Below are 26,473 nucleotides of genomic sequence, written 5' to 3'. Positions count from 1 at the left end.
AGAGTCACTATAGGATTAGCACAGGCAGTTTAGAAGTGCCTTTTTCCCCAAAAATGGAATGTTTTCATGTGGAAATTACAGAACCTTTTAAAAGAAATCATCCAGTGATGATCCCTTATAATATACTAGCTGAAAACCCATGTTGTTGCATGGATGAAATTCATAAAGTCGTATGTGTAAAAAAGCCAAAAACTGCTGAGAACTTTGCTATGTATCCAAGCATATGAACTTACTCTATCCATGCGCTATGAAGAGATTCTGCCTGGTTACATGTGCATGAAGATAAAACTCTAATTCCTTTTTTCTGTTCCTTGAACAACAGCATGCCATAGAATGGGATTGATCCTGCAGCGCGTCTGACATTTTTGTGCTGTGTAAAGTTAGAAAGAACTGACTCATTCATTGCTTTCCTACGTCTCACCCTAAATGGGCCAGTCTTTTGTTTATTCCTTAATTGAAGACAGGATATTACATTTTTAGAGAGGAAAAATAAATACCCCCCTCCCACCCAAACAATCTACCACAGAAATGTTCACTGTCATTTGCGGTTTTTGTTTTTAACATTCTACTTGTATTAAAATACAATAAGAGAGAGAATGCCTGATTCCCATAGCCTTGCTCAATCATAGCTCTCTTGATGGGGTTCCAGGCCAGATTCCACCATTGACCTCGGGCAAATCACTTAGGCTCAGTTTTGAAAAGTGGTCTCTAATTTTGGGCATCTCAGTTTTTAGGGTGTCCAAAGTTAGACATGTATTTCCAAACTCTGGCTTCAACTTGCAGTTATAGGTATCTGTCATGGCTGAAAACCAGGGCCTGGGTATGTAAAGTTGGGCACCGAAAACACTGAGACACAGTAAAGACACTTTTAAAAAGGTGAATCTTAACTCTCCTGGTGCCTCTGTTTCCCCACCAGTGAAATGGGAATAATAACATTTATCGACCTTTGTAAAGTGTAAATAATAGAATTGCTTGCCTTTGTTTTGCATATTCAAGCAGTCATTTAAGTGTGTATGTTTGTGCTAGCTATGCACAAAATGGGTTCATGCCCGCGTTTGCGGGAAGAATCACCCGTACACATACACAAGAGGGCAAGCAAAATTAAAGGCCATTTAGAGGCTATACAGGTTGCCCTCTGTTTGTATTGTGAAATAAAATGTGACAGTTTGTTAAAGAGGATATAAAATCTCACATGCAATGAAGGAATAGTAAGTTTTTGCTGTATCAAATTAATTTGGACCCATGATTAATCTATGATGCAATATAGCGAGATGCAAACTAAACTCTTTTCTGTGGAGGAAGCTGATATCTGCATCAGAGTCTCTTGCCTCTCAACTCTTCATTGACTTAAAAATGTACGTTGACTGCCTTATTCAGAAAGAGACTTTGACATGAAACAGCATCTTTGTAAGAGGACTAGCAAAATTCCATTATTTCAATGACTGGCTAGGTGTTTGCTCTTACCTCTCACACTCTCTGGCCATTATTGTTAATTATCAGGGCAAATGCCCTCTATGAAAATGTAAAAACAAAACAAAAATCAATTGTGAGTAATCTATCATTTCATCCAGGGTTTTCTTGAAAAGTTCCTTATGAAATTTTTGGATAATTTATTTTTTTAGGGATCCATTATACTAAAGCCTCAGCCCCACACGTGTGGAGGACACCTTGACCACTCAGCCTCTGGAAAGTCCCATCACTACTCATGCTGTCAAAGTTCCATTGTACTGGCCCAGCAGAACTAAGAACTTTACTGGATGATTGATGCCCACCTTTCTAGTCCAGTGAAGCTTAACACAAAGTGTCTCTCCCATAATCATAGATGGAATATGGCCAATCTGCAGCATGTTGCATGACCCAGCTGATGATACTTAGGGAGTTCTCTGATATAGGTGGCCTGATTTTCAAAAGTGCTGCAAATCTAGCTGCTCCCATTGAGATCTCTTCTGGGTGCCCAACAATTTTGAAAATGAGGCCAACTGTTTATGTCTCTAAAGATGGATTTAGGAGCATAACTTTTGAAAATCTTGCCCAAGATTAATTCGATCCACAGTGCTTAGTCCTATATTACATGGTAGAAAAATAGCCTTTTAAAAGTGCCTAGATGAGGATTTATAATTTAGAAAAAAGCTCTGAAGAAACATTTGTCAGGCTAGTGTGTACAATGCAGGTTTACATAAAGGAATTAATTGCAAGGGCTCTGCTGGAATGATTTCATTCAGGAGAGTTATTCGAGGTATTGAAAGAGGGATTTCACAGCTGAAAGAAAGAGGATTTTTCCTGAGACTGGTGGAAGTAAAACACATTTAAATTTCTTAATACAGTGCTTCTGCCTCAGTGGGACTATTGTTTTCATGTCTTGAGATTGAGGAGATACCTTTATTCACAAATCTATTCAGGAATACCTTGAAGACATTCAGTGCCTTCCTAACACAGGTGTTTCACATCTCCAGGTGGCAAAGGAGTACATTTACTTGTTAAAATGTGAGCCTATTGAGTTACAAAGAGTTACACAGAGGTGTGTCACATCCCTACAAAGGTAGGGATGTAGAATAAACAGAAGAGGTGTTTCTAGCATGCAAGGAGGATTTGGGCCTTTAACAGGTCAGATTGAAGAGACAATAGAAAAGGTCAGAGGGTAAAAATAGAAAAGATCGGAGGTCAGTCACTGGAACAAGGAAAAGAAATTGGGGGGTCATCATTTCAGCATTCAAGGCTTTATTTCCGAATGCTAATGATGACCTTTAATATGTAAGTGCGATTTTACATTGGGGTTCTGCAGTATTATATATAACATTTTATTCTAAAATATGTTGAAGCAGATCTTTTATGATCTCTATTGCTTAATATTAACACCATGGGGCAGGGGAAGGGTGTTACTTTTGATCCGTCTCCTACCAATGTTCTCTCATCCTCAGTCTTTCTGGGAGAAGGTCATTTTTACTTCTCATTGCTTCTTTTATGATAGCTTTTAATAGAGATCCTAGTTATTTAGAGAAAACCAAAAACATTTTGCACATTTTGGATTTTGTTCTCACAAGATTCTCTAACATCCAAATACTGCATAGCATAAGAACAACAGTGTTGTTGATATCCGGCAACAGCAAGTGTGAAATCTCTGTCTCAACATACTTTATAATAATGTTTAGAAAACAGTATGTGATTCCATATGGCTACCTCTCTCACGGATGGCGTCTTGGCCAGTAAGCTTTGCTGATGATTGGAGAGCTAGTCTTAACAGACAGGAACAAATTACATGGCCACAGATGCAATAGCATGTCTGATGTGCTCAGAAAAGGAACAGGTGGGATGAAGGTCCCAAGGCTCTGATCAAGACTGCAGCAAATAAACAACAGTAGATAGTGTGACATGTGTAAAGGGTGTGAGGCACTACAGTTTGACATCTTTGCCATAAGGACTAGCTGGGCCAACTGACAGCTCGTATCTTTTCCCCCCTCACAGCTGCAGTTGCCATATTGTATGTATTCTTTCCTTAAAATTCTGCTCAGTATTCAGTCTGCAAACACAGCAATCTAAGTTCTAAGCAAGAGGTACATTTTTAGTGCATGCTGGAAATGTAGACACAAATTCTGATTTTGTTACAGGATTAATATCCCACTCACCACATGGAAACTTTACCCATTATTATCTAGACCTTCATTAGATATTTGCAAATACATGTTCCAATATAGTCAATTCCAAGAGCTTTGTGTATGTGCCAATGTGTAAAGTGTTCATTTGCCTACTGCTGCTTATCCCATAATTTTCCCCAGGAGGAAAAAAAGCTTAAACCATACTTCTTAATTAGTAGCCTAAAGTGTTATTATGGTCATGGTCATACTAAAACTATCAGAAACCAAGTTATCTTTGCAGTGTGATTTTAAAAAACAACAACATAATTATGATTGTCTTTTGGTAGCAAGGTAGGTAATTATACTCTGTATTTGTGCCACTTGTAATTCTACACAATTTGTTCCAATTCTGTTATTTGACAAGTGTAGGAAAGGAAAACCACAGGTTGATATTTAAGGGAGTGTCTTGGGAACTGTCAAAAGGTAAATAAATGTGGTGTATCCCTATCCCATATGGCTGAACCAATCTTCAGAAACTGGGCTCAGTTAAACATGGGATTCTTGCCAGCAACAAGCCACCAGTAGTACCACGAAGAGCCAACTTGCTTAGAAGAAAACAATGTTGCAAAGGAACCCAAGGAAACAGTCTCAGCATGCAGAAAGTGTATTTATAGTTAACTTTTTTGAGGAGGGTACAAATTCATTATTTAATATATTTTGGTTTGATGCAAGGGGGAATAAGTATTTCAGGAACTTTACTCTCCTAACATGGATTTTCTTTAAAGGATTCCAAACATTAAAAAAAGAAGAAAAATTAAAGTCCATGTATCTCAAGGGTTTAAGTTACATTATAATGTTAGACATGACATAAAACGTCGACAGTTCCTTTAAAAAATAAAAGTTTTTGAAAGAGAAGTTAACTGGTGTCGTCTTACTAGAAAGAATTCTGCAGCTAGCACATTTTTAAATTAAGTTCCATTGGAATGGAAAAGCAGTACACATATTCTATGGATAGATTAAAAATTACCCTGTATTACTTTGTTTATAACATTTCTCTTTACATTCCCCAAAGAGAAAGAGAGCTTGTAGCACTTTTGATATGTACTTTATGACTAACCTGGGAGGTTAGTTCAAGATCTTGTAATCCCAACATATGTCTTTCTTAAGGAGCTGCAGACCAAAGCACTGAAAATGCCAGCTGGAAAAGGGGTTTGAATAAATCCGTTACCAGTCCAAATGCAGTGATGCATATTCAATTTCTCACTGGGCAGGGACAAATATTCAATATGGGCAAAATGCACCCAGGCTGCACCATGCCGCAGTCCCAGATTGTATAACAAGTAGCTACCCAATGTGCCCAGGCCTCAGAGCATAGAGAAGCCTTCATGAGACTCATATGCTATTTCCATATGGGAGAGGATGGTAAAAATCTGTGAAACAGCATAAGCTCTAGCTCTAGTCCTCCCCTCCTCAATGTCTCTCTGTCCCCGGAGGCTGAGCAACCATTCCCTATTGTGCACTTCTATTGTCAGGGAAGCCCCCATAGATGCAAAAGGCAAAGATAGTTTTTGTGCTAAAAAAAATCCCAACAAATATTAGAATACAGCCCTTCCCCTTGTCCTTTATAATATAATTGTTTGTAGACATTGTGTTACTGAGTTAAAATGTATTGATATTTAGGCACACAAATGGTCCAGATTGGGTACTGCCCCTTCTGACTGTAATTTCTCCCCATTAGGCTTTTGGCCTACATGACCTGATGTGATGGTCATTGTAAGACCTAAGAAAACAAGTCATGTTGGTAGTAAAACTCCATTTGGTCATAAGACTGCTATGCACATACTTTACACATGAAGTGAGAAATAATTTTCTGTGCCCTGTGTACATCTTATTTGATGTATGAACTGGTTTTAAAGCCACCAGCATTCCAGTGCAGCATTCTCCCACATTGCTTAGAGTGGTTGATGAGGGATAAGACACTTAAGAATACCAATAGGACTCCTCACTGAGAAATGACAATCCATATGTTTCTGCATACTTGCCTGTGGTCTGCTAACAGTGACTGGAAACATCAGCACCATAAAAATGGATCACAATGATAGGGTGAGTTATGGTACTTTGCGTCTCCAGCTTGATTACTCAATACAGTTTCAAAATAATCACTCTTCAGTGTCAGGCAATGAATCTTAAATCCTGTAAGCAGAAATAAACAATGCAAATGAACAAAGACCTAGCACTACCCCATTAAAAGACTCTTTATCCTCAAAAATGTTGGGGTTTTGGTTGTCAAAACAAAAAAATAATTATTTTTTGACGAAAACCTGAAAAATATCATCAAACAATGGAACAATTTTCATGAGAAAGTTTCCATGTCATCAAAAAGATGTTTTTCATTAAAAAAAGTTATGATGAAATATTTTCAACAAGTTCTACTAACCCTGTCTGAATTAATATTTCTCTCATATGGGAAGAATTTACACTTTTATGTCAACCTGCAAATCCAACAATGGAGAAAGTGATAAATATCATCTAGTTCTAGCTCATCAGAATATAAAATATAATAAAACAAGGGAGAGAGGGGACTTGTATCAATTGCTCAATGTTTTTGTAAAGTAAGTAAGGCTAAAATGACCTGTAATCCCCTCAGGCTAGGAAACTTTTTATTCCTAGAAATATTAAAGTGCTATTTAGGTGAACTCTGTACTTGGTTTTCCAATTTCCTACCTTAACGGACATGCTGTCAAGATAATGGATTTTTCTAATAGTTCTCTGTTAACTACTGATACCATCTTGGCTTAATTAAACAGAGTGTTTTGATAAATCAATTTATTTTACACTGTTAATTCTGTTGGTTTCTTTTGCATTTTGTTCCCGTGTAACTAGTTTGCTCGGTCTTATTTTTGTTTCTGGCCAGTCTCAATTTCCAGTAATTGTGCATTAGACAGTGGTGTTATTTCGGGCTTTCCAGCACAGAGGAGAAGTGTTTACAGTAAAGGAATGCAACCAACTTGAAAATCACATTTCTGTCTGGAAGTTTTGTACCTACTAGAGTTACAAGCAGGACCTAAGATTACTAAATTGAGCCTTTAGGCTCAAGGAGCCATGACCTGCCAGGAGGAGCACTGAAGGGAAGTAAGTTACTAAAATGCTGAAAAGCTTGAAGCTTACTTACCACTTTGCACCCAACAGCACTTTGTGCCAATATCACAGTTCCCTCTGTATGTCCAGTTAGCTACATTGTTTTTCCCTTGCTGGAAATACCCCTTTATCAAGGTTTCAGTTGTGCCTATTGGGCATATCCTGTGTTGTGAGGAGTGCAGGGCTACTCTGCCCCTGTAAATACTCTCCATCACAGAGGCAGAATACATAGCAGAGGATCCAGGCATGAAGAAGCAAAGCTCCCACTCCCACTCCCACTCCCCTGTAGTTTACTATTCCTCTCCACTACACAGCCAGCTGACTCTAATGGCCAGTATGTTGGTGAGGTGGAACCATGACCTTACCTTCTTCTCAGCCTCGCCCTTTCCTGGGTCATGAACCACCATTGGTGGAGTAAGGAGAGGCAGCCTCTCTACTCCCTGGATCACAGGAGCTGCGGCTACAACTGTGCTGGACCCTACGGGCACACATGGGAAGGCCCCTTATATCCTACTTCCTCCCAGCTCCCTTGTAAGAACCTGACAGAATGTGATCTCAAGAGAGCAGCAGATTAAAACCATCAGGAAATACTATTTAAAGGGGAGCATTATCAGAAACGGGAATGTTTTGAAATGAGTCAGTTCTAAAAAAACCCAAAACCCATCCAATTTTAAGGTAAAATGTTTTCATTTCAATGTAATGGTGATCATAGTGAAACACCTCTAGATCATTCAACACTGACCAGATGAAATCTAAACTGCATGCTGTTTAGGGCAGAGACCATGCTTATATGTGGTTCTGAACAAACAATACATTATTAATAATAATGCATAACAAAATACATATTTTAGATATATACATGTGCGTATATAATATCTATTTACAAAACCTATGTTTTGGATTTAAATTATAGTTTTTGGCCGTGTTGCTTTAAAGCAACCTCTTAAAGCAAAGATAGATTTTCTGGATTGTATCTATTTAATCCCACTGAAGTCAGTGCAGTTACACCAGGGATGCATGTAGCCTGATGTTGTTTACAAAGATTTGCAAGAGATTTGGGGCAAAGTTTGGCCATCAGATCAATGGGAGATGTATGTGCATATTGGAGAAATGTGGAATTTGACTCTTAATTTTGTCTTAAACCAGTACTTGAAACTCAGATTGGAAAATGCTGAATGAGGCCATTAAATGCAGTAACCTTAATACTGCCCTAAAACAACTTATCCTTTTAGAGAAATGGGTCAGGGTTAGAACTCTCTCTCTCTTATCAAGCTCACAGTTAAAGATCAAAGCTGAAACATATAAACCAGTTAATTGCAATCGGTTATTTTATGCCAAAGCAAACAGTGATTATAGATTTCAGACTGATACCAACATACAATAAGCCTGCTGTAGTTTTGAACATGGGTACACAAAGAGCCAGATGTCCAAGTCCCACAAAAGGGACACATAACATTAACAGTTATGCTCTAACACAGAGCACCACAATGGAGAGTTTTCATTTCCTAGTTCTAGCAGCCACCCATTTAAAAATTGGGGTTCCCATATGACCCACATTTCAGGGTAAACCCCTTGCATGGGGAGTTGTAATTTCAGAACTGCATGTATTTTAGTCAAGGGGGTTCACACACACATCCCTACCCATGAAAAAATGACAAATTCATGTTTATGTTGATAATTCCCTCCCTCCCCCAGAGAATATACTCTAAATCAGCGGTGTCCAATACGTTCATCACTAGCCACATGTGGCTAATAGGCTATTGAATTGTGGCGAATGCATGTGGCTTTTTTATAATGTGGCTTTTGAATAATGTGGCTAATAAGGAAAAGTCAAAACCACAAGTGTGGCTAGCAGTGTGGCTAGCATTGAATTTCTATTGGACACCGCTGCTCTAAATACTCTCTACAGATTTCATCTCCCCTCCACACACACACACATGAATCTCCTATTTGTGTCAATGCAAGTTATGTCTGCATATCATGGGTAGAATAGACCCCGAAATAATTCACTACTACATAAATTAGCTTCCCTTGATGAATACCAGCTATCAACATTTGTGGAAAGGTCCCTCTCGAAACATTTTCAGAGACTAATCAACAAGTTCAATTCTTAAGACTGCCCTGGAAAGATTTTCCTTGTTTAAACCTGCCAGAAAACATGTGGGCAGCTCTGATTCCATAGGATTTTCTATTGTAGCATTTTAAAAATTATTGATACTGGCTTGGACACATTACCGAAAAAAGGCAATCAATGGGGTTACATTTTGGCTTGATTTTACTTCATTAATTATTGAACTCAAATAGGGCTGGATTGCTCAGGGGACTGTTAATGGGCTGCAGAGCCTTTCACCTCTAGGTCACCAGTTTAAAGCCAACCCTGCTCAGAAGTGAGTGAGAGTCATTACTATCTATCTGAAGACTGTTCAATGGCCCCTGTGAAATAAGTCAGAGGTCTCTGTTTCTCTCCTAATGCTTAAGGCCCTGATTCAATAAGACCCTTAAGCATGTGCTTAATAAGAAGCAGATGATGAAGTCCTTTCGAATTTAATGGGATTTAGGCCTCTGCTTATAGTTAAGCATGTACTTAAGTACTTTGGTGAACAGGGATGGACTCAAACACATCTTAAGAGCTTTGCTGAATCAGGCCTAAGTGTCTATATCACACACACAACAAACAAAAAACCCACCCAAATCTTGCTGACTGACTGTCTCAGCAGGGATGCCAAAGACTGAATGGGCATAGATACTGAACTGCTTTCTCAGTCATAGAACAATTCCCTTTAGATATAGTACGACACGGTGGGAGAAATGTGCACTTCTGCTACCTTGTTATATTTGTTCTGTGTATGTCATTAAATAACTTTTCACTGGCCTAGTCTGCCACCCTGATATCTTTCATGAGCACTAAATGTACTTGAAAAAATGAATACAAATATGGCATTTTGTACACCCTTAATTGAGCTTATAGGTGTTTCACCCTTCAGGTATTCATGTAGTCCAAAAAATTTGGCAACATTATAAAAAACAACAGTATCATCCACTGATTACATATATAGTGAAGTTTATTTGATATAAAGTAAAGCTTTTAAAACTGAAAAGTTCTTTTGCAGTTTATAACATATGCACCATCTATACTTAAAACCATGTGGAATGGCAAATTTAGGTCTTTAAACTCAGCAACTGGAGCAGTTGTCTGACCTGCTAGAGCAAATAACTTCTAAGATTACCAGTGGATCAGATTTTGTTTTGCTTCTTTTAAATTGAAGTGTATTATGGGATTTCTCCATGGTACACTGATCATTGTTTTGCACAATCAAGGTTAACTGCTGTGAAATGTAAGCTACTGTTTCAAACCATTGCAGGCTGAGACAGCCACCATTTTAACACCACATCTGTGATTCTAGAAAATAATTTGAACTTTACCAGATTTCTCTCTCTCTCCCCCTAAAGGTCTGTCTGGGTGACAGCTAGCTGTACAACATAGATTTGGTCTCCTCATTCTGGAGTGACTGAGGACTACAGGACAGATTCTGATCTCAGTTCCACAGAGCATCTGTTGAAGTCAATAGAGTGATTCTGGATTTATATCATATAAACGAGATCAAAATCTAGCTCAGTATTTCTTAAATTTTCTGGTGCTTTTTCACTTGAAAAACAAGGAGTTAGCTGGTCTTTAAATAGGTGCATAATGGAATGATCACACCCAGTTTCCTGAGACCTAAACAACAGTGTTTCAAATGTTTAATCTCAGGAGATTTCTATCCCACAGAATTTTGGATAAGATTCCAATAAACATTCTTAGAGTAAATGAATGAAACCATTGAACTTTTAGATTTGTCCATTACTAGTGGAAGATAAACCTCAAAACAGTGCTAATTGTTTGGCCCAATTAATACCTTTTCAGCCAGCAGGAATGATCAGAGAGTGCTCATTGGATTATGAATCTATCAATTCACCCATGAAGACTGTCATATTGTATGGATATTCCCTCCACATTCCTGATCAAGATTTTAGAATAACCAGAAAAAATTATCCCCAAAGAGCTTTTCCTGCATTTTACACTCAGCCCAGTGCATGCTGGGTTATTGCCTTGGTATCTTAGTGGTGCCATGTGGATACTTCACACTTGTAAAGTGAAGTGTATTTGTAAATATTTGCAGGATCAGGACCTTGATCCATAAACTTATGATTGGTTGCAAATAATGTATCTTATATATTTACCCTTTGTTCCCCATTCACAAAATACTCACTGGAGATTTGGATTGATGACTGAACAATTACAAGTCATCAGTCCAAATGCAAACAACACTTTATACAAATTTCAGGTTTCAGAGTAGCAGCCGTCTTAATCTGTATCCTCAAAAAGAACAGGAGTACTTGTGGCACCTTAGAAGGTAACAAATTTATTAGAACATATGCCCATGAAAGCTTATGCTCTAATAAATTTGTTAGTCTCTAAGGTGCCACAAGTACTCCTTTTCTTTTTACTTTATACAAATGTATTTCAACCTATTGGTGGTTTGGAAACTAATCACTTCATCTGTATCTTTGATTACTTGCTATTCATTATTAGGTTTTTTTGTGGTGCATGATTGATCAGCCTCGTCACATAATATAGAACAACTCAGCCTTCATGTAAATAAAACCAGCTCTCTCAGATGTTTTTGGAAACCCAACCAGAGACCAGTTTCAAGGCTGAACTGAAAAACGATTCAGAATTCAAGAAAATCGGGTCCCAGTGCATTTATTGAAGTAGCTCCCTGTAAATAGGGACACAGCTACCATGCTCTGGCACCTCATATTGGAAATATAACTCAGAACCATGACTATGTTCCTTTGTCCTGTTCATGAATGTTCTTGTCTGGATACTTTTTAATATTTCTACTTCAAGCTGCCATTGCTATTATCCCCAGAAGCCACAGGGCATTGCCAGTATCACCTAAGGTCTAAAGATGAAAAATAAAAACTTGGAGCTGCCTTTAAATTGACCATCCCTCTTCTCCATACACATGGGGAAATTGTGTCTGACATAGCAACACTGCTGACAAAATCAATACCAGAACGTACTTTGTTCCAATCCTCTAATGTGCTCCAGACACTTGCTGTACCACAACAAAAGGGAACATTCTCAGCACCAGCGAGCTTTATATTCATTCACATCATTCTGAATACACTGAATGAGAAAAGAAAGACTGGCAATAGATTTTTGATAAAGGAACACCTGTTTTTCCTGTAACATCATGCTACTTAAATGAGGCTAATGAAATGACAGCGTGATTGGGGACAGAAGTTTAAATCCAGATTAGCAATTGGAGTCAGACTGACAACAAGTAGGGGAAACAGAAGTTTGGTTCAATCTAATTTTGAATGCTTCTTAAGTATAAGAACTTGGTGGGAGAGTGTCACCCGCCAAACTCATAAATGAGGCCTTGTGTATTGCAGTTTCCTACCAGGATTTTTAGTGTCTTACATTATTAAGTGATATATTGCACCCACATACATTGTTACTATTTGTATTACATTGGTGCCCAGAGGCCCCAGATGAGAATGGGGACTCACTGGATAAGATACTGTGCATGGATATAGTAAAAACGATAGTCCTTGCCCCAAAGCCTAAATAGACCAGACACGTAAAGTATAAGACACAGAGACTTGTCCAAGCTCACAGAACAGATCAGTGGCAAGGAATAGATCCAGTTCTCCTGACTTCCAGGCCAGTGCCCTAACCACTAGACTAGGCTGACTCTTTAATAGTAATATGTCAATTTCCTTTACGCTACATACCGATCCTAGTCCAAAATCAAAGTTATTAGGCTTGATGCAGAGGGCTCCTCGTGAGGCTTGGGAAACAGAAGAATCCTTTTAGTTTGTGGAGTGGCAACAGGAATGCTTTTCAACTGCTACTGCAGCCCTGAAGCTGCAGCAGTCTATGCCCCTCTGGTGACTGCAGGGTTGCAATGGCCGGTGGATAGTGGAGCATGGATCAACTGCTTTGGGAGCTGCAGGAGCTGCCATGGAACTGAGCTTTGTGGTATCCAGGGTGTGAGGAGACACTTGAGGCTCCCCAAATCTTGAAGGGCAAAATACTGATTCCACTTCATTCCTGTCCTCTGCAGCTCAGGAGAAAGTGGCAAAGACTAGAGAATGACAAATAGGTCTTACGTTGCAAGCAACTTTACTTTTCACTGGGAATATTTTTGCATGACATTAGTTGGAAACAAACCAGTTCTGACTGCTACTCTTGGAAGATCAAGTTCAGGAAATGCAAAACTCCAGGGAACACCTGTCAACACTCCCATCTCAGACCTTTCTCTCCATTTCCTCCTCCCAAAAAGTCTAGAGACCCCACATTCTTAACTAAGAGGTTTTGAGTAGGGTTTCTTGGACCTGATTGGAGAGGGACTTATCTAGTGAGAAAGTTCTGTGGGGAATTAAGGAAGGCCAGTGGAGAAATCCTAGTTGATGGAGTAAAACCAGTGCTGATGAAAGAGAATCATGAAAAATCATTTTTGTCAGGTATGAGGGCACCTAATAAAAGGAGCCTGCCTATTAGTTTTCTTTTCTATTTGAACTATTAAATGCTTTAACCAACAATATTTTGTAAACCAACACTTGTAGCTTTTAGCTGACAGCTAGCACCGAGAGTGAAATTTCTCACTTTCATCTCGTACTGGCAGCTTTTCCAAGTCCATTTTCATGTAAACAGAGGTCAGATCTGCAAACAGGTATGGGGAACATTTTTTGTTAAAATCTTGCCCTATTTTTTGCCAGGTGGGTGTCCATTTCCAAGGAAATGGAAACTGGAGATGGAAATGGGCACAGGAGCTGAGAATCACAAACTTGTCTTATTTCCATGGATCCAGAGCCAAATTCTACTCTCATTTACATCAGTACAAAACCAGAGTACAATAAGTCCACTGAAATCAATGGAGTTACACCAGGATAAAGCCAGCACAAGAGCAATATCAGCCTCCATTCTCCATTATTTCTGAAATATTTCCAGAAAAACTGTCATTAGTTAATCATTTCAAAGAAGTCAGGGCCATTTTGTTTCAGCCATTACTTTTTGTTTTCAGATGCCTCTGCATATCCTGGTTCTGGGGTTGGAACCAGGATCAAAAATTGGTAGTGACAGAAATTTTGAGAGAAAGTCTGATTACACAAAATTTCCAGACCAACTTTGAAGACTTATTAGGGACTTCTATGAAGCCTATTGAAGTCAATTAAAAAAATTGGTTTTGGGTCAAGCCCTTAGGTCACATATATTCCGTTTGGATATAGTTCAAAAAAGCATCCATACTTTTTCAGCCAAACAGATTAAATTATTAGAAAAATGTACCATACTGTATCTGTGTATGGATCTTGTGAAGGGTATCCTTCTTGTGTTTTGCTATCCATCCATCCATTCTATGGTTTTCTATAGCACCCTAAGAGGAAGAGAGTGCATTGTAAAATAGAACCCTGATTGATTTATTCATACATTGATTTATAGTGGTACTTATAAAGGTCTGACCCTACTCTCATTTAACTCAACAACAAAGCTTGCATTGTTTTACATGGTGCAGGATCAGGCTATTACAGATTTGCAAAAAGGAGTGACTTCAGTGAAGGTAGTAGGGTTATGCCAGTGTAAAGCCAATATGTGGGGCCTGATTCTGATTTCACACATATGGAAGGCGACTGATTACAGGGGAATTACTCCTGCTTTACGTGAGTGTAAATGAGAGTAGGATTAGGCCTTAGATCAGGTTTATTTAGTTGATTGCTGTTTCTCTGCAAACAGAAAAAAGCGGCATGGAACAAAGACGGTAGCATAGCAACAAGATAAGACACTATGAAGCCATTCATAGGTTACTTGAATAGCTACACTTTAATAGCAAAGTAGAATGGAACAATGACTGCTAAACTGTAGCACGATATTGATTGCTAATTTGTTTACTATTTTGGCTGAAATGCCTTCCAGCATTCTAAGTCAATTTTTAATCCATATAAACAGCCAAGGAATGCTCTATCACAAAAACATGTAATTACAGGGGATTATATTACACCTCCAGCATTTTGGCAAAAGCACTCAATGGCAAAAGATAAAAAGGTAGCACCAAAGTCTTTTTTGATTTTGTACTAACAGCAAACTTTCTAGTTAAGACTACAATGCATTCATTGTTCAATGTCTTGGCTCCTGTTCTTCAGATTCAGAGCTATTGGCTCTAAAATAAACACACACACAATTAACTTCCTCCATTCTCCTTTGCTTCGCTCATATCAGTTCAGAGATAGACACTCTAGCAAAGGTAATATGAATTCTGAAAAGTTACAACTGTAGCAAAAATAAATTCCAACAGAGCTAACATAGTGATACTGTACATAACACTACCAGCGGCATTACTGTTTAAAATAAAAAGGACACAGTAATATATGTAGTAGTATATATATATTATTGTGTCCTTTATATATATATATACAGGGCTTTCTGCGTTTGCATTCTGCTTTTGCCAAGAATTAAGTGGCTGTTTTGTGCATTGTCTGTGTGTTAAACTACTGACCACACTTTTAACGGCTGTAGTTCTTTTAGCCAAAGTTTGATTTAAATTAAAAGAGCCTGCCCATAAGCATTCATCATTTCCTCCGAAGGGCGAGAGCTTTCTGAAGAATTCATCAAATCAGGAGGCTCTAGTCACAGAGACACAGACAGACAGGAAAATACACATAATTTAATTTCATTTTACGTGTTCATTGGAATTTACTCACTTGGGATAGATTGGTTGAAATGTTCTTTATATTAGGCCCATATCGTGCAGTCTTTGCACAGGCAAACTCCCAATGAGGTCAATGGAAGTGTTGCCCACTGAAGGCTTGAAAGATCAGCCCCCAAGCATTTTCCAAATTTTATCCAGCTCTGCAAATGGCAAACACTTAATAAGAGAAACTGCCTGGGACACCTGTGAGGCTCTGGTTTAGATTTTGCTCCCGCTCGCATCAGTGTCACTCAGGAGTTATACTCTTGAAGACAATTGAGTTACAATGGTTTAAAATTGGTGTGAGAGGAGAATCATGACTTCTGTGTTTAAGGTTGCATGGAGGAGACTTTAGCTTACCCATAAGGATGGAGCACTCTGCAGAAATCCTTTTTTAAGCTACACACGTCCATTCAGCCCTTCTCAGCAAGTAGGGTGACCAGCTAGCAAGTGTGAAAAATCAGGACGGTGAGGGTGATGGTAATAGTTGCCTATATAAGACAAAGCCCTTAGTATTGGGTGTCTGGTCACCCTATTTGCAGGGCAGGTGGCCACAATGTGGGGCCTTTGGGGAGCAGGGTATCAAAAAAAGAGGGGGAAAAGCCCTCCATTGAAGGATAATGAAAAGGGAACTTTCTTTTCCTTTTGCCCTCTCTCTCTCAAAGCAATATCTTTGTTTTAACATTCTAACACTGTAATTCAAGCTAACGTCTGCCTAGATTCACAGTGGACCAGAGTTAATGATCCTTCTGAAATATAACTCAGTCAGTTCTTTCATAGTCTGGGCACCTGGTTCTAGCTACTACCAACCCCTCACTGCCCCATGCATTTTGTTTTGCATTTACTAACTGGTTTCTTTAGGGTGCATATTTGGAATTGACTGAACCTTCCCACCAACCCTGATGGAATTTGTTTATTTTGATTCACACATGTTGCTTCTTGAGACTTCTACAGAGTCTTTGCAAAAAGTAGCAACCCTGCTTTCAAACCATCCTAGACGTAATCTGTGACAGTTATCAATGTGCTCTGTTTTTCTTTAAATTGCTCAGAGCTGGGCTGCTAGTCACTCCTGTAGGCCCAATAGAAATATAACCTTTTACTCCCCCAGTTCCAGCTTGCTTGGACTTCTTGGATTCAGAATGATGGGCTCCTGCCGCACATATTCCTCCCCCACCCAGAGGACCCTCAGACATTGAAACATCAGGTTATGTGCCAGCTGGGGCCAGATTTTCAATATAAACCAGCTCCCTTTAAGTGTTTATATAAGGATCAGAATTTGAAGCGGACACTCCCAGCACTCCCATTGCCGCATTTATGGCCAGGTTTTCAAAGAAGTTGAGCACAGAAAATGCTGAGCTCCCATGGAAATCTGGCCCTAAGTTGTTAAAGCATTTGTTGACCTTCTATTTATTGTAACCAAAACCAAAGAAAAAGAAAATCTTCAAAAATAATGGTTTGAAAAGTACAGGATTTCTGGTGCGGATGTTTTAAATCCAAGTCTTCTTTAGTTTTGGCAATTGCATAACCATTTTCACTTCATTTTCCTGACATACTGCCAATTGAACCATAAGTGTGTTTAGCAAAGTGAATTAAAGAGCACCTTTCTTGCCAGAAAAAATGACATCTGCTGTTATGAAGATAACATGGTATTTCCGATGTTAAAAAAATTAAAATCCCAATCTCATTTGCTGTCATCAAGACCAGGAAAATAGAAATAAACACAGTGTGCTGTCTTCACTGGAAAAAACTACTTCATTTGGGTCAGATTGTGCTTTCATCAGCTTCGGTGAGCACAGGATCATTCTCTTTATACGCTGCTTGTCATACAAATTTTACTTTTGAATGCTAAAATACTTCTTATATTAAACATGTTAGATTTGAATCAGTGATTAAGAGAAGAAAGGCTCTCTTCCCACTGAGTCATCCAGTTCCCCAGTTAAAAAGTGGCTTTCTTGATTGTCAGGTTTTTGTTTTGTAGATAGTCCCTTCACTTTTCTGGGTGAAATTCATCCTTGTGCAGGGAAACCCCAGAAGGCCTACATGCCACTTAACCCTCATTTATAAACAAAAATAGTACCAGTGTAAGTAATTTTTTTCCAATCAATTTAGTTAAAGAATACAAACCCCTGGCTTCTGCAATCAGTTTCACATTGGCTTATATTGATTTGGATTAAGGCAGTAAATTGATTAGAAGTATTTATATATATATAGTTAAACTGGTGAAACTTGTGTGTATAGAGAAGGCCTCCAGAGTCACATAAATCCTGCAAATAGAGCTTATATGGTGCATAGGTCTTGTTCTGCTCTTTGCACAGGAGTGACTTCTATCCTCTTGTGAAGTAGCTCAGAGTAGGGAAGAACTGTATTTTTTGTGCACTAGTGCACGGTACAGTATGTGATTAATATATACGAATGAGAATCATAAGATGCTAGAATCGAGCTATACTGTAGACGAGTATGAGGGCCCAGAGCAGTAAGTTAGGGTTAGAATTTGTGATCAGTAGGACTCAGAGGCCAGTAACAGAACAGTAGGGTGCTGGGTAGTGTATTGGAAAGACATTCAAACAGGCATATGATGAGTTTTTTTATGGAAGCAATTGACTTCAAACTGAGGACAGAATTTGGCCAAAATATTTAAAATCAGAGAAAGCTGCTTTCCTGGATTCTTATGTATTTTGTATTTTTCTTTTATTGGCATTTGAAATACAAACTTTCCTTTGGCTATTAGTTCCATTTCAGCCCTGTCCTTTGAAGGGAAAAACCTTGTGGGAAGAACATAGTGCTTTGCTTGTCTCTGTATACCACAAGTGAAAAGAACTGGGACAAGCTGAGCAACATTCAGATCTAGATATGAATTAAACACGTTTCAGAGAGACTCTTGGACTATATCAACTATAGTTTGAAGCTGCCTATCATCAGTTGGAGACATATTTCTTTCCAGTGCCACCCTAGTGGTCTTTATCATATGAATTACTAGAAGTTACATTTTGCCAACAAAGAAGAAAATATTCCAACAAGAAACACATTGGTCGTGGCTAGTCCAGAACCTTCAGCTATGTGTGCTCAGGGAGTAGAGCTATTTAGCATGGGCCAGATCTTCAAGTCTTTATTCAGTTTGTATTCCATCCATGCGCAGGAAAACTTTCCCACTGACTTCAGTGGATGTTTTTCCAGAATAAGGAACAAATTTAAACTGAAAGCCCAATCCCTCAAATCCTGCACAACTTTACTCACAACAGTAGTCTCATTAATGCCAACAAGACTACAGCCAAAGCTTAGGATTTGGCCCTTTGTTAGTTCACCATCAAAGAAGAAAATGTATAATGATCTTTTCCAGTCTTTTAATGCTAATAGAAAAATGACAAGTAGTTTAATTAACAAACAACAACTATTTGACTATTACCAAAAGTTTCCATGGCATCTTTGTTCCCAGCTGTTCAAAAAACAAACAAACAAAAAAAGTCCCTGCTTGCTCATGTGAGAAATGTAGAATTTCTGTAATTTATTGTAATTTTGTCAAACCGTTCTCTAAAGTGCACACACGTTGCTATTTCTATTCCTAGCTTCTGTGGTTAAGTTGCCACTAGCCAAGTTTCCAAAATAAAATATGAAGTTCCCTCAACACAGAAAAGTGTCCAGTAACATTCTGTGGAATATCTAGAGCATAAGTCAGTCAATAAAAATAATAATTTGTTGCTCATTAGGTAAAAAAAGAGTGATAGCAAGCCCAGGTGGTGGATGGGGTCAAAACTTCCCGTACGCTAACATAAGGGGGCGAAAGTAGTGCTGCAGCAATTTTAAATCAAAGCTTCGCAAATTGGCAGTACATCAAGTTGCGACATTTTCTTTTGTTAGACACAATCTCTGACAGCATAATGGTGAAATCCTAACCCCATTGAAGTCAATGGCAAAACTCCCACTGAGGCAGGATTTCAACTTAATAGCAAATAATTAACTTCCCAACTCCTGCCAGTGGTTCGGGCTCTAGGCACCAACCCATTAGCCATAAAACCTGCCTGCATTACTGACTAGCAGTTGCAAACATGTGCACAGCACAATATGGCCAGGGAAAGATTGCTGTGGGGAGGTCTGTAAGCAGTGGTGTTGGGATGGCTACAAGGGAGAATGGCTTTCAAGCCAATGTCAGTGATAATTGGCAGTGATGTGAAAAGAGATGACGAAAGTATACAATGGTATTTTAGACACAGTTTTGGTGGTAGACCAAATTCCCAGCTTCCATTATTGGCAGACCTTAAAACAGCTCTGTTCAGAGTGGAAATGAGCCCAACTTAGTGCCCTCAGATCTGAATACACCAGCATTTGGGCAGGAGAGCTTTGTAATCTGGGTCCCAGTGTCACAGCTGATTCATGTATAATAGATCAAAATACCTCTGAACTTTGGGGAGATTCTACATCAGGATCTACATTATGCAGCTCATGGCAAGCTCTAGTTCAAAGGTGCCCATGCATTGTCCCCTCTCCTTTATGATGTGTGCCTCTGCACTGTGACATTCCTCACATGCTGAATCAAGCTCTTTCATTTCTGAGAGCTGTGACAGGTGAAGAAGGAGAAAGGAGCAATGAAAATAATTCACAAACGTTACCAGAGAATATAGAAAAAATGGCAAAGCTTCCTTATCTGTATGAACATTGTGCTCCATTATTGTTTATTAGGACAGCACAACAAGAACCATATCCTAATATGAACAAACCATACATTACAAAGGGACATTAGGAAGGCCCCCTGTAAAGCCTCAGTGCTGTATCAGGATCCCCTAGCAAGACATCTGTGCCTGTAAAGAGTCTTATTGGCCAAAGCTGTCTAGCCCTAAGCACGCAGCACTCTTTATGTAACGCCAGCCTAGGGTTGAGAGTGATGTACCCTGACACAACTAGAATATCAGAATGTGTAAAAGACGACAGCTAGTGGAGACATTGTCTCCACCTTCCTTGAAGGCTCACAGGCCCCATTCATCAAAGCGTTGTGGTCCTGTTTGTCTCTTTATTAAGCTTGGATGACCAAGTAGAATCAGTAGCTAAAAATGCTGCCTTTGACACCTAGCTTACTAGGAAAGTTTATCCCTTCCTCCCAGAATAAAACCTGATTTGTAACGTCATGGATTGTAATTCACTGTATCTGAAGCTAAACGTGAAGACGACTCTCAGGCTCCAGCTGGTAGAGAATGCAGCTGCCCTTCTTCTACATGGCTCAGGCTGCTGTGAGAATATGTGGCCCATTAGTTCTCACTCAGCTTCTGGTGCCAGGTCAAGGTCTTGGTCCTTATTTTCAAGGCAATTAATAGATCAAGCCCCAGCTACATCAAAAGACCAAATGCTAATCTATGAATGGTTTTGACAGCTGTGGTCCTCTGGGTTAATGCAGTTCACAAAGCCCAGGACAGAGTGCATAAGAGGTGGGGACACAGCATTCTCACTTAAAGGCTCCTGCTATGGCACAAACTTCTAGAGGAGAGTAGGTAAATCCACAGTGTGACTATTAGGAAACATTGCAAAACCTTCCTCTTTGGAAAGACCTTTACATCATAAGAATCACAAATCACTGACACCCCCCACGCCCCAAAAAACCCAAACAAACAGATTTTTTTTTAAAAATGAAGTCAGTCCAGCTAAAATCACCATACAAAAACATTAATAAAATCTTAAAACCAAAAGCACAAAGCCTATTTCATGCAGAGATTTTACTCTAGAAAGGGAGAAGTACCAGAGACTCCATAAAATTCAGCAGGGACTTCATTATTGCTATTGATTTTATATGGAAGGTGTTCAGACACTGTGGTGATTGGTGGCACTACAAAATCCTTATGTAGATAAGATGAGTGTAACCATGAAAAACTGTAACAAAATATGGCTCACCTGATTTGCGGATTTATTATAAATCTCAACCTCAGGTAACGTTCTCTGAAACATTTGCGTCTGTAGAGGAACATTTTCTTATGGCTTGAATTTTAAACATTGTTCTAGTCTTTGAATCACAGTGAATGTTGTAAAATTATGGAATTTCTTTGGGCCTGGTTTTAATGTCCCTTACACAGTTGTAAATCAGGAATCGCTCCATTGAAGTCAATGGAGTTTCACAAATGTAAAATTAATGGGGGTGATATTAGGGTCAAGCCCTTTATTTCAGCATCGCAGGGACATTTGTTAAATTTAATTTTTTTTTTAAATCAGATGTTTACTTCTAAGGAAGAACCTGCACATTGTACTGTCTTTATATCTGATTTGCAAGCTGACTTCAGTTTCCATATGTTTCCACACTGTTAACATCTCGAATGTCATAATCTGGTGGCCTTTTGAAATGATAGTGTTTTGCAACACAGTTTCCAATAGATTTTTTCTGGTTCAATAACTGTAGATTATACAGCTCTCAGGCAGATGAACATTACCCAAATTGACCTGATATTAGATTTCCAAAGGATATGTTTGCAGACATGTTGGCTCTGATCATAAATATGCTTGCCTTCATTTTAAGAATGCAGTTCACACATGGGGTGAAACCTCTCCTGTTTAAAATGAGTGTATATTGTATTTAAAAGTAAATGCAGAATACCTATGAAGGGAGGATAGCATGTTTACATGTCAGAAATATAGACATTTGAGGGGAAGAAGATGGGTGCTATAGATAATGTGTATGGTGAATACTACATGAAAGAGATAGTGCATCTGAACTTTTGACTAAAGTTGACTAGTTTCATGGACATTTTACTGCACACACTTTAATCTATTATCATCTATCTGGCCAGATATTGCAATCCTTGCTCGGGTAAAATTCCCATTGAAGTCAATGGGAGAGTCGTTTGAGTGAAGATTGTGGGAGAGGTTCCGTACAACGTTTCATATGGTATTATAGAAGCAGAACAGCACCTTAAAAACATTTCAGAATGTTCTTTTTGAAACACCTCCTTTGTGACTGTACATGAGCCGATAGCTCAATCTGCTAATATTTGTCATGTCACTAGTGCTGTGGAGATGATATCCTAATTCCACCTGTTCTGTAACTTCCTGACATTTCTTTCATCCGTAACAGGGATGCAATGCCTACCTGAGACTTGATCTGCTCACATCTTTCTTTGATGTTCTTCACTCTGCGTCAGGGATCAGAGTGTCAACAGACATGTCATTGGTATGAATGATTTGCAGCAACAGGTGAAAGTCTTTAAATGAGTGTATTTACTACAGGCTTTCAAGGACTCTGTATCAGCTATGCCTGATCGTATTCCATGTGTACTTTCCATTGTGTTTCTGTTTATACAAGTAGTGGCATGGTCACATTTCATGCAAGTTGAACTATTCAGTGAATTTCTCATGCTGATCCCGTAAAACTGGTCTAGCGTGGATGGTGCATTTCTTGAGCTTTCATCACTCAGTAATGGACAGATGCACTTCAGTGTAAGACAAACTAATGATACAACTTTAGTTCAAGGCTCCCCATGAATCTACCTTTGCCTGCATCTGATATGGCCTTCTGTTCTCTATTACAAGCTCTACGCTGTAATCACCTTCATGCCCCTCTGCTTCCTTTTCTCACTTACGACTTTCTCCGGAACTGTTCCTATGCCTGGAGCTGCTATCCCTTCCAATGTGACTGCACTTTCCTCACTCAAATCGCTCCTCAAAGTCCATCTCTTTTTGGGACCATGTTATGCCATGGACTTTTTTAAGCACAGCTTGCCACTGATGGCATTGGTATGGACCTTGGCTAGCATTCCACCACTGATCTATCACCACAGCTGTTTGCGCAATTTAAATAAAAACCTTTCCGCCGCCCCACAGGATGGTTGTTATTGCAGAATATGTAAGTGACAGTAACCCTAACTGTGCAAACAATCAAGCAAGACAAAAACTACAAACTCCCATAAAACAAGAAAACAAACTAACAAATAGCTATAACGATAAAGTGCTAGAAACATCTATTGTACATAAAATGTAATACCAATAATTAAAAATAAGTGTGGCTACTTTGAGAGTAGGAAAATAAACTGCTGTGATTCTGTAGAATAGTGCATATATAATGCTAGACTGTGGTTTTTCTTCTTTTCTCCATCTCTTTTTTCCCTTTCCTTAAATCATATAATGAGGGGACTCGATGTGCATAGTTAGGACCAAAGAGTCTCTGTGAATACAAACTACTCATGGGTAACAGATTGGTCAGAATCTTCTTTCTGTTATACTGGGGTGAATGAGTGTCATAGTATGCAGGATGCGCATAGAATAATAGACTAGACCCTTTAGTCAGTGTGGGGAGCAGTTTTCTACTTTTAAAATAATATTGATCTCTTATATTTAGTGGATAAAATTGGAAAAAATAAGGGAAAAATAAATACCTACTCAAAACTAGAGGAATCAGGGCCAAGTCCTTAGATCTCTGGACTGGAATCAGGAGACCTAGCTCTACGCAGCCTGCTGCATGATCATTCCCCCTTCTGTGTGTTTTTATAAAGTACTGCATAAAATATTTACACTGTTTTTAATTGACTTCTCCAGTAACACTATTATGTACATGAAGGTGCACAAATACAATCTGGAGCTCATGCTGATATCCCTTAGCACGTCAAGAATGAATATATTCAGGTGTATTTAAGGAATAACTAGCTTCAGATTTCATTTGCAAATTACTAGTGATGGGTATCCTTAAATGCTCATTGCCAGTGAAACACGGGATGGGGGGGAAACGGTTGTTTTCAATAATGTGCAATGGCTGCATCTGCAACAACAACATTCGCAAAGCATTGGCATCAAGGAGCATTTGATGTGAGCAGAGTGACATGAAAGGTTAATTGGTAGAGTGCCTTTGTCTGCAATACATCAAGGCAGCAATGTCACTGCTTGTAATACTTTGTGATTTTAAGACAGACTGCAAGCACTGCTGCTTGTGGATTTGTCGTCTTTTGTTGTTTGTTCAGTAACTTTCATGTGACAAATTAGTATTTTCCTATAAATAACTCCTATTCTTTTTTACTCTGTGTTTCCAAGGATGAAAAGGGGTCTTAGTGGAATGGTGCTGGTTGGAAAAACATTTTTTTTTCCCTGTGGGCATTTTTTCCCTTTTAGTTGAAAGAAAGAAAGAAAGAAAGAAAGAAAGAAAGAAAGAAAGAAAGAAAGAAAGAAAGAAAGAAAGAAAGAAAGATATCCACCACCACCACCACCATTGGGGTTTCAGTTTTCTGCTGAAGAAGCTAAAATTTTAGAGGAAAGGAGACACTTTCTAGAAAAAAAATGTTTAGTTGAAAACCCAATTTTCCCTTAAAAAAAGGTTTAGAGAGAAAAATTTCAAGCAGCCCTCCTCAGGCCCTTTATGCATACAAGGCCAAATTGTGATGCCATTGAAATTAGTGGCAAAACTTCCAACAACTTCACTAGGAACAGAATTTGGTTTGCATTGTATGATTTAATTGCACAGGGCTTCACTTATTCAAAACTGCTATTTAATTTAGCATCACAGTGCACCTGTTAAATGGATTCTGCAGCCCATCCCTGAGAGGTAGTGACATTTTAGCCAGTATCTTACAGGATTGATATATGGTTTGTTGAGTACCCCACTGACTACAAAAGAAGCAATTGGGACGAGTAGGGACTATTTGTATGTGTGACTCAAGGACCTCTGGATGTCAACTGGCAGAGGGCTCAGGGTGCATAAGGGCTACAGAGATCCCCTGGGTCTGGTATTTACATACTTGTTCACCAAAAAGCATCATGTAAAGTCTCTACTGAAAGCTTGTGTCACCCGGGTCAACATAATAGTTATGTACATGGTAGCTAAGAGGCAAGTAATAGGATTTGTTATTTAGTTTTTAGCTGGTGTGGTTAGGAATAAATAGAATGTTAGTGGGGCATAAGATTGATAGGTGTGTATTGATTTATTACAGAACCAAATGATTTAGTATAGATTAAGGCTGGAACACAAGGCCTCAGGCCTAGAAATAGATTAACATGAGGATAACTTTGTACCATAAAATGTGCTGTTACAGTAAATAGCTTTGCTAAGTGCTTATGTTTGGGGAAAATGTATCACACTGTGGCAGTTAAAACTGCAAGATGCCAATTAAAATGGGTTGTAACATTTGGGGGAATTTTTTGTAGATATAGAGTGTGAGTAATAAGTTAACCTCAAGTTGCTATGGTGATTAATTGATGTAAATGTTAATGAGCATATGAGGAATTACATATTTAGCCTATGAAAAATGGGGCACCCCAAAGTTAGTGGGGTGCGGAAGTACAAACAAGGGAAAGAGGTGGAACCTTTTGTGCATATGTATGAACCTCTGTGGGCGTTAGTATAACTCATAATAAAAGGCACCACTCTGTGTCTGTGCTGGGAGGGAATGCATCAGGAGGTGCTCAACTGATGGCCACCTGATGATCATCCATATTCCAGTGTACCCCACATGGAGATGTGAGTAACGCACATATTAATGCTGTACATTCTATATTATCCCACTTTCTTCTGTTCTGGATCAGTGATTGTGGTATTTACCTGCTTAGTGAAATTCTTAATAAATGGATGTGTGATTACTTGTGACTGTGATATTCACCTTCTTGCTCTCAGGACTATAGCCAATCAGGAGACCCAAACCTCATCAATCGTCACCACACTATAAGGCATAAGCCCCAACTCTGTTAAACCCTATCAATTAGGCCATAAAGGTTACAATATATATTTGAAATTCTGCTCACAAGGCCTTGTAGTTAAAGGCAGGTCCACCCAGGTTACGTCTACACTACAGTTAGATACCTGCGGCTGGCCCATGCCAGCTGACTTGGGTTGACAGGGCTTGGGCTAAATGGCTATTTAATTATGGTGCAGATGTTTGGGCATGGGCTGAAGCCCAAACTCTGGGATCCTGCGAGGGGGAGGGTCCCAGAACTCAGGGTGCAGCTTGAGTTTGAATGTCAACACTCCAATTAAACAGCCCTTTATCCCAAGCCCTGTGAGGCAGAATCAGTGGGCAAGGATCAGCCACAGGTGTCTAATTGCAATGTAGACATACCTCCAGAAATAGCATGCCTTAA

Source organism: Lepidochelys olivacea (assembly GCF_965140295.1).
Source record: "Lepidochelys olivacea isolate rLepOli2 genome assembly, chromosome: 3".
Classification (NCBI taxonomy): Eukaryota; Metazoa; Chordata; order Testudines; family Cheloniidae; genus Lepidochelys; species Lepidochelys olivacea.
Note: the sequence above shows the minus strand (reverse complement) of the source record.